We start from the raw sequence: 7,063 nt of genomic DNA, 5'->3' as shown, positions 1-7,063 counted from the left end.
GCTATGCTTTAACTCTTGCTTTCTTCTTTGGAAATTATACATGCCTATGCATTGACAATGTGGCGGTTATAGTTGATCAATAAAGAAACTTGAGCATTTGGCACAAATGCCAGGGAATTGAATTTTACCAATAGTTTCAGTAGCTCCTGAAAGTAGTGCAAAATACTACCTTTTTAGGCATAATTCAAAGTAACTTTTATCTCACGAGGCGTACCTCCCCAACCATCGTCCCTCGCGTCGCTCTAGCGGGCGGCGGCGGGGGAACCCTAGCCCCCACCCCGCGCCCGCCTCCTACACCATCCCCTCCCCTCGCCGCCACCAGAAGGTGCCGCCGAGCGAAGCCCGGTACGCGTCGGCGGCGACGGGGCCCTTCTTCTCCTCCCGGCGTGCGGCTGTAGCGTGAGATGCGGAGGCACGGCGGAGTCTTGCCTGTTGCGGCGAGGGCGCATCGTGCGGCGCGGCGGCCAGACGACGGCGCGAGCGGGAGGCCAGGCTGTGGCGGCTGCGCGAGGGGTTGGCTTCAGGGCGGCGGCGCGGTCACGGATCCATCGTGGATCTGGTCCTGCGGGCGCAGTCTCGGCCTCCCCCGCTTGGCCGGCGGGTCTCGGTGGGGGGACTTCTCCTTGCTGAGATCTGGTAGCGGCGGCCTGGATCATCCACATCCCGGCAAGGATGGCGGCGGCCCGTGCACGAGAGATGGAGGTCTTCGATCAGATCTGGGTGAAAACCTGCTATTGGCTATTGCCAAGTCCGACGATGGCGACGCTGTCCGCGTCGTTCCCTTCCTGAAGGCATCGCCGAGGAGAAGTTCAAGGACACTCTCTGCTACCTTCGGGGAAAACCCTAGATCAGTAGATCGGAGGACGGCGGCTCTCTAGTGCCATTCCCCCTTGGGGGCGTCATTTTTGGAGGTGCACACATGCTCGAAGGGACCAGAGGACGGCGTCTTTGGTGGAGCGGTGCTTTATCTTATACATCGATGGTGGCGGATCTCGGTGGCGTGGCGCTGTGGAGATTCGGCGTCTGATGCGCGGAGATGGACTCGCGTAGGAGGAGGAAGCTGTCTGGCGTCATGGTGGCATTGATGGCAGAGAGGCCTGGCAAGGTCGGTGCTTCAGTTCTGCTCTGAGGATGGACCGAGGGATGATGGAGGTGACGGCCCTTGCAGCGTGCGGTGCTCACTGGGAGTGTGCCAGATCGGTGTGGGACCCAATCCAGGTAGTGGCTTGGATGAGACACCCGGTTTTAGATGTTAGGCTTTGCTGCGATGTCTGTTTGGTATTAGACCCGGACATTCGTCACGCCTTCATCAAGGGAATAGGATTAGTAACGGTGTTGCCAAGATGGCGGCTTCAGGCTTATTGATGTATCACCTTGTATTGTCTTTGTGAATAATTAATAATACGGCTGCATGCATCGTCCAGATACAGAGGCCGAGGGTACATCCTCCTTTTCTAAAAAAAATTAAAAAATTGCTTTATTATAAGTGTTTGTGTGCTCAACTTGTTTATAGGCACCACAACTTGAAGATGCAAAATGATATATAGGAAAAGGAAATATGGATCTAATGGTGGTAAACCATGTGAAGTTGTAGATTATCTTTTTTAGGGGAAAGACAGTAACTTTATTGAAACATAACAAATTAAATAGTTACATTTTTAAAGGAGGTTGAAACCCACAACCACTACATCATTGCACTGTACATATTTTTTTTATTAATTATTAAGTAGGGTACATAACAAAGGCAACAATGTACGAACCATTATAAGATATGTAATTAACACCTATTACTAAGTTGACTGCTTCCACAAAATGCCATCAAGAAGGAATAAAAATGCACGTGCAATCATCGCCACGTCCAATTGAAGATGGCATAGACAAGGATTTTCATCCTGATTACCGAGGTAGGCCAGTGAACACCAACACAACAACAAACGCAAGTTCATCGTTGTTGAACCCGACCATTAAAGGACAGGAAAAGAGTTTTCACTTTGGAACATGACACGGTGTTGTAATCGACATCTTGATGAGGTGTCATTCCAAAATCACATCCACCAATACACGTCTCTAGGCCAAAGAGGCACTAGCATATTATTACACCAAACAGAATAAAATAAGAAAGAAGAAAAAGGAAAGGCTATAGAGGAACAACTCAAGGTTGGGACTCCATCCAGGCCTGACTAACAGAAGTCCAACCTTTAATTTGTTCCATGCGAATTGGATACAATTAGGTGCATTCTTGAAGATTTTGCTATTCCTTGGGATCCAGAGATTCCAACAACACATCACTACTAGGAAAAGCCTTATACATAGAACTTTAGCTGTAACGTGTGTTAAAAAAGCACGCTGGTGCTAAGTAGCAGTAGCGCGCTGCTGTAAACAGCGCTACAGATACAATTTAGCAGTAGCGCGCCTGAAGATAAAAGCGATACTATTAAAATTCCCACGGCTTAGCTGATAGGGTACACATAATAGTAGCGATCTACGTAGAACCGCGCTGCCGCTACTTGCTTTGTACCAGCGCGTTTACGATGATATGTGCTACTGCTAAAGGAAATAAAATTAAATGGAAAGCAAATAGAAAAGTAAATGAAAATGAAAGAAATAGAAAAAGGTAAAAGAAAAAAAATGTGAAGAAAAATAAATGAAAAAGGGAAAAAAGAGAAAGGAATAGCAGTAGCGCGTATCGAGGAAAATGTTGTAGCTAGCTTAGCAGTAGCGCACTTTCTGGAACGTGCTACTGCTACTTCTGACTTAACCGCGCGGTCGTTTTTCCCCACGGCCACTTCCCCCAAATCCAACTCCTCCGCTGTCGTCGCTCGTCGGCTGCCGCGCGCTTTCCCGTCGCTCTCCGCACACCCTCGACATCGCCCCCGACCCCGGATTCGACGCCGCCCCCGACCCCTAGCTCGACGCCGCCCTCGACCTCGACGCCGCCCTCCGCCGCGCGCCCGAGCCCCGACCCTGACCTCGACGCCGCCTGCCCCTCCCTCGCCGCAGGCACCCGAGGTGAGCACGCCTGCTCCTTCCCCTCCCCTACCTCTGCCTAGCTAGGGTTCTTCAAATTTTAGTTGCATCAAATTAGTAAGAACTAGTTGAATTAATAGAACTAGTTAGAACTTGTTGTTATGTTTTCAGTTAAAGCAATTTTTTCCGCATCGATGTCGACGATGCCTATCCCGCATCCTCATCGTCGACTCGGCGGAGGACACCTGCTTGACCAGATGGGCCATGTCCGGGTCTGGGCTCTGCCGGGCTGGTACTGGGAGGCGCTACCTACCGGGGGGTGCAGCTTGGTGAGTAGCCAGCCCATCGTTGACCCAAACCTTCTTTGGTGACGGTCGCGTGGGCCAGTGACGGTGCAGAGGCTTGAGGACCCCGCGGAGGTGGTACATCACCATGTCAGCGAGGATGACGTGCACGTCCATCGCTACTTGTTTGCGTTGGAGCACATGTTCTCCAATACCTGGCAGGTTCTCGAGGGATCTCACTGGAGCTATGATCCTGTGATGGTTCCTTCTCTTTGGGTGTCCACCGCCCGTGCCGATACCCGCCGTGCGATAGGGTTTTAGTTGTATTAGTAATGTTATATGTATGATACTATTCGGTATGTATTGCTGATAATATTTGACGATGTACGGACGCATGAGATGATTTACTTTTGCTTATTGAATGCATGCTAATTTGAATACTTATTTATTTTACGATTTGGTTTTGCTTATTGAATGCTCATGTCAATATGAGTCCTATAAGATATTTTGAAATGTATATCTTGTGTTGCTCAAATAGGATATGTGCTTACCCAAGTGGCCGGTCATGTTTGCAGGTTACACCTCCAAGTGGCCTATGTTTTGCCGGAGTGTTGATTCATTTCCGTTTCGGCAAATTTCAGGCGCTTGATATGTCCTATTTTAGCTAAGGTCATGCCGGATTTTTCCGTGAATTTTGGCATGACTTGTGCCAGAATATGTAGGAAATATCGAGTGCCCCGGATTTATGTGTTGAGTATCCTGGTAGTTGTCTTCGATCGACTATTAATTAATGTTTCAACTATGAACATAGGAAATGTCTGGCGACGAAAAGGATTTCGGTATTTGCAAATACTGCGAAGACGAGCGCGGCCTGTGCGACGGAATCTTCCTAGATGATGATAGGCGCTTCAGCATCAAGCTGGACGAGAACTTCGAAGTGGATGGAGTAAGTCACAACGACAAGTTTTTTTTCGTAATTAAGCATGGCATCTGCTTCATTTGCTTCAACTTATAATTTTTTTTACTATTCTATTAGCGTATTCCCTGTCATGCAAGAGTTTTTGTCTTGAATAAGATAGGTTTCAGTCGTACTATGGAGGTAAAGAGAGTTTACTTGAAGACCGAGCATGGTTGTATTTTCCACGTAAAATTATAGAACGCAGATGACTACAGCTATTTTGGATGCAAAACTTGGCAAGCACTATGCAAGACTTATGCATTTGAGCCTAATATGGTTATCACCTTTGATATTTGTTTGGAAGATGATATTGAAGGTAATATCGACATCTGGGTCGATGTGCAGACGCCTCCAGTTATACCATTATGTGAGTTTCTCAACCATATTTATGTCTTTGATATTGTTTATTCAAAAATAGTTGACAACTAATTTCTATTGTCAGCTTATTTCCGTTTAAGCAAACATGTCCAGCGCTTGGTAGACAGGACCTACTACTGTCCCGGGGCTGAACTAAACTGCGAGGATCTAAGTCATTATGTTTCATGGCTTGAGGATTTTCATACTGTCAAGACAAATTTTCTTCCTGCACTTAAAAATGTTAGTACTCAAAACGTGCGACCAATAGTGTTCGTACTGAACTACGGTCACATCTATTTAGGAAAGATGTTAAGATTTTTACTATTTGTCCTCAGTGCATCTTTTGCATACATTATTTTTTAAGTTAAACTTCATTGCTAAGTATTTACTATACGATGTTCTTCAACATGGACTCCCGATGAATGTTGTGCCTCATTTGATCGATACTAAAGGTACTATGAATATTGTTAGCTTACGGCCAAGATATCCTACAATGCACTTTAGTGCATTCATGATTTCTAATAGCGAGGAATGCTTAATAGTAACAGACTGGAGCAAAATTGTGAACGATCACAGAAAAGTACTAGGGGGCAGCAATCTGAAGCGCAGCCCACGATTAGGAGACAGGTTCATCTGCATGCTTCAACTTGATGAAGGAGGAGTGCTACACATGTTTTATGTTATTTTACCTGAGAGAGAGCAGCAGGAGTGATTAGCTAGCTACAAATGAGTTTGAAGATGATGATGTGCTACACTATGACTATGATGATTAAATAGCTCGTGTTGATGGTAATGACTATGATGATTATTATTAGTTAGTGTTGGTGGTGATTAGATAGCTGTCGCAGCCAGTGTTGGTGGTGATTAGCTAGCTAGAATGAGTTTGAAGATGCTGAGGTGCTACACTGTGACTATGATGATTAAATAAATACTGTTGGTGGTAATGACTATGATGATGATTAAATAGCTTGTGCTGGCAGATTAGATTCAAGTGTAGGCAACATGTGGTGCACATCGAAAGTATTACTAGTCCAAATTAGATCAAGTTTGGATTAGTAGTATACTTTTGACATGCACCATATATTGCCCCCACTTGAACCTAATCCACCTTCATTTGACACACTGTTATGGACATAATAATATAAACCTCGTAATTGGTATTGTACCAAAATTTGTATAACGACGTATAAATACACTAAAAAAATACTTGTAGCGATGGATAGTAAACATGCTGCTACTAGCTAGATTAGCAGCAGCGCGGTAGTGGACAAGCGCTGCGGCTATGTGTCTTAGCAATAGCACGTGTCGCACACGCTACTGCTAAGTAATAGCTGTAGCGCCTTATTAGTAGCGCGGCTGCCTGCGCTACTAGAGGGCATTAAACCCGCGCTACTACTAGGGTTTTCTTTAGTAGTGCATGGTTATAATGTCCACAGAGATTCCTTTTGGCCGTATCTTGCAAGTGAATAGACACGTAACATAAAAGGAGACACCCTTGAATTTTGTAGTGTTAATGGGTGCCTGCAACCACGAGGAACGGATAGCCCCAATACAATTGTAGAGAAGTCTCCTTAAGATATTCTTGAAATAGAAAACAAGTATACGCTGGCCTATATAAGTCTTTTTTCTCAAGTAGATTATTCGTCTTGACCCCATCATAGAGCAAAGGCTAAAGGAAAATTTTGTGTCCCAACTGACTATCATATTACCATAGTACTTTCAAGAGGATATGAGCATCGCAAGTTACTCTCAAAATCTCATAGCCATGTAGGGTAGAATTAGTACCCCATTTGTAGACCCACTTATCATGATTTGTCATTCTGGTTAGCCAGAGCTAGCAGGTTTTGCAAACTTTCAAACGGCTGGAATGCTTGAATTGGGAGTAGTGCATGCAAATGTTTAGCTAAATAATCAGAGTGTATTATGTTATGAAGACAATTTTTTTCGTTGTGGAAGAAAGAGTAAAGTTCAGGAAATTTCTCACAGAAAGCCGGTCATCCTAGATATATTTCCATGAGAGGATATAATTACCTTGTGAAATAGTGGGTTTAGCCATTGCCTTGCAATGTGGGAAAAGTTTGAGCTGAGATTTCCACCAAAAGGATCCTCCGATTTTTCCCGAGGGAAGGCCATTCGAATAGTGTCTCCCAAATAAGCTTTACCTAAGGCATTAGCTTGGTTGACGAACTTGTACTGTTCTTGATCAAAAGGGATTTATTATGCGTGGCCACACCGAGCACTCCAAGTCCACCGTGCCGTTTTTGTTTGGAGCTCCGCTTCGGTACCCCTCCTAATGTATAAGGGCAGTATGGTCATTCGACAATAAACATATACCCACCTCTGTAAGCTGTCCTTCTAGGATGTACGAGTTGTACGTACACGTAGAAGTTTTCCCACCCGATCCGCCGGCCTGTTCCAAACTGCAGCCTCCCCCGCCCGCCCACAACCCATGCACGTGTCGTCGACCGCCGCTACTTCCTATATTCGATGGCATCCA

The 7,063-nt window shown here is 45.5% G+C and overlaps 1 pseudogene; it reads left to right on the top strand.

Moving 5' to 3' along the window:
- Nucleotides 1-404: 404 nt before the first annotated feature.
- The window catches only part of LOC119300029, a 13,481-nt pseudogene continuing 6,822 nt past the window's right edge, over nucleotides 405-7,063 (top strand).

The sequence above is a fragment of the Triticum dicoccoides genome, chromosome 5A (assembly GCF_002162155.2).
Source record: "Triticum dicoccoides isolate Atlit2015 ecotype Zavitan chromosome 5A, WEW_v2.0, whole genome shotgun sequence".
NCBI classification, from domain to species: domain Eukaryota; kingdom Viridiplantae; phylum Streptophyta; class Magnoliopsida; order Poales; family Poaceae; genus Triticum; species Triticum dicoccoides.
Note: the sequence above shows the minus strand (reverse complement) of the source record. Positions and strands in the feature narration are given on the sequence as shown.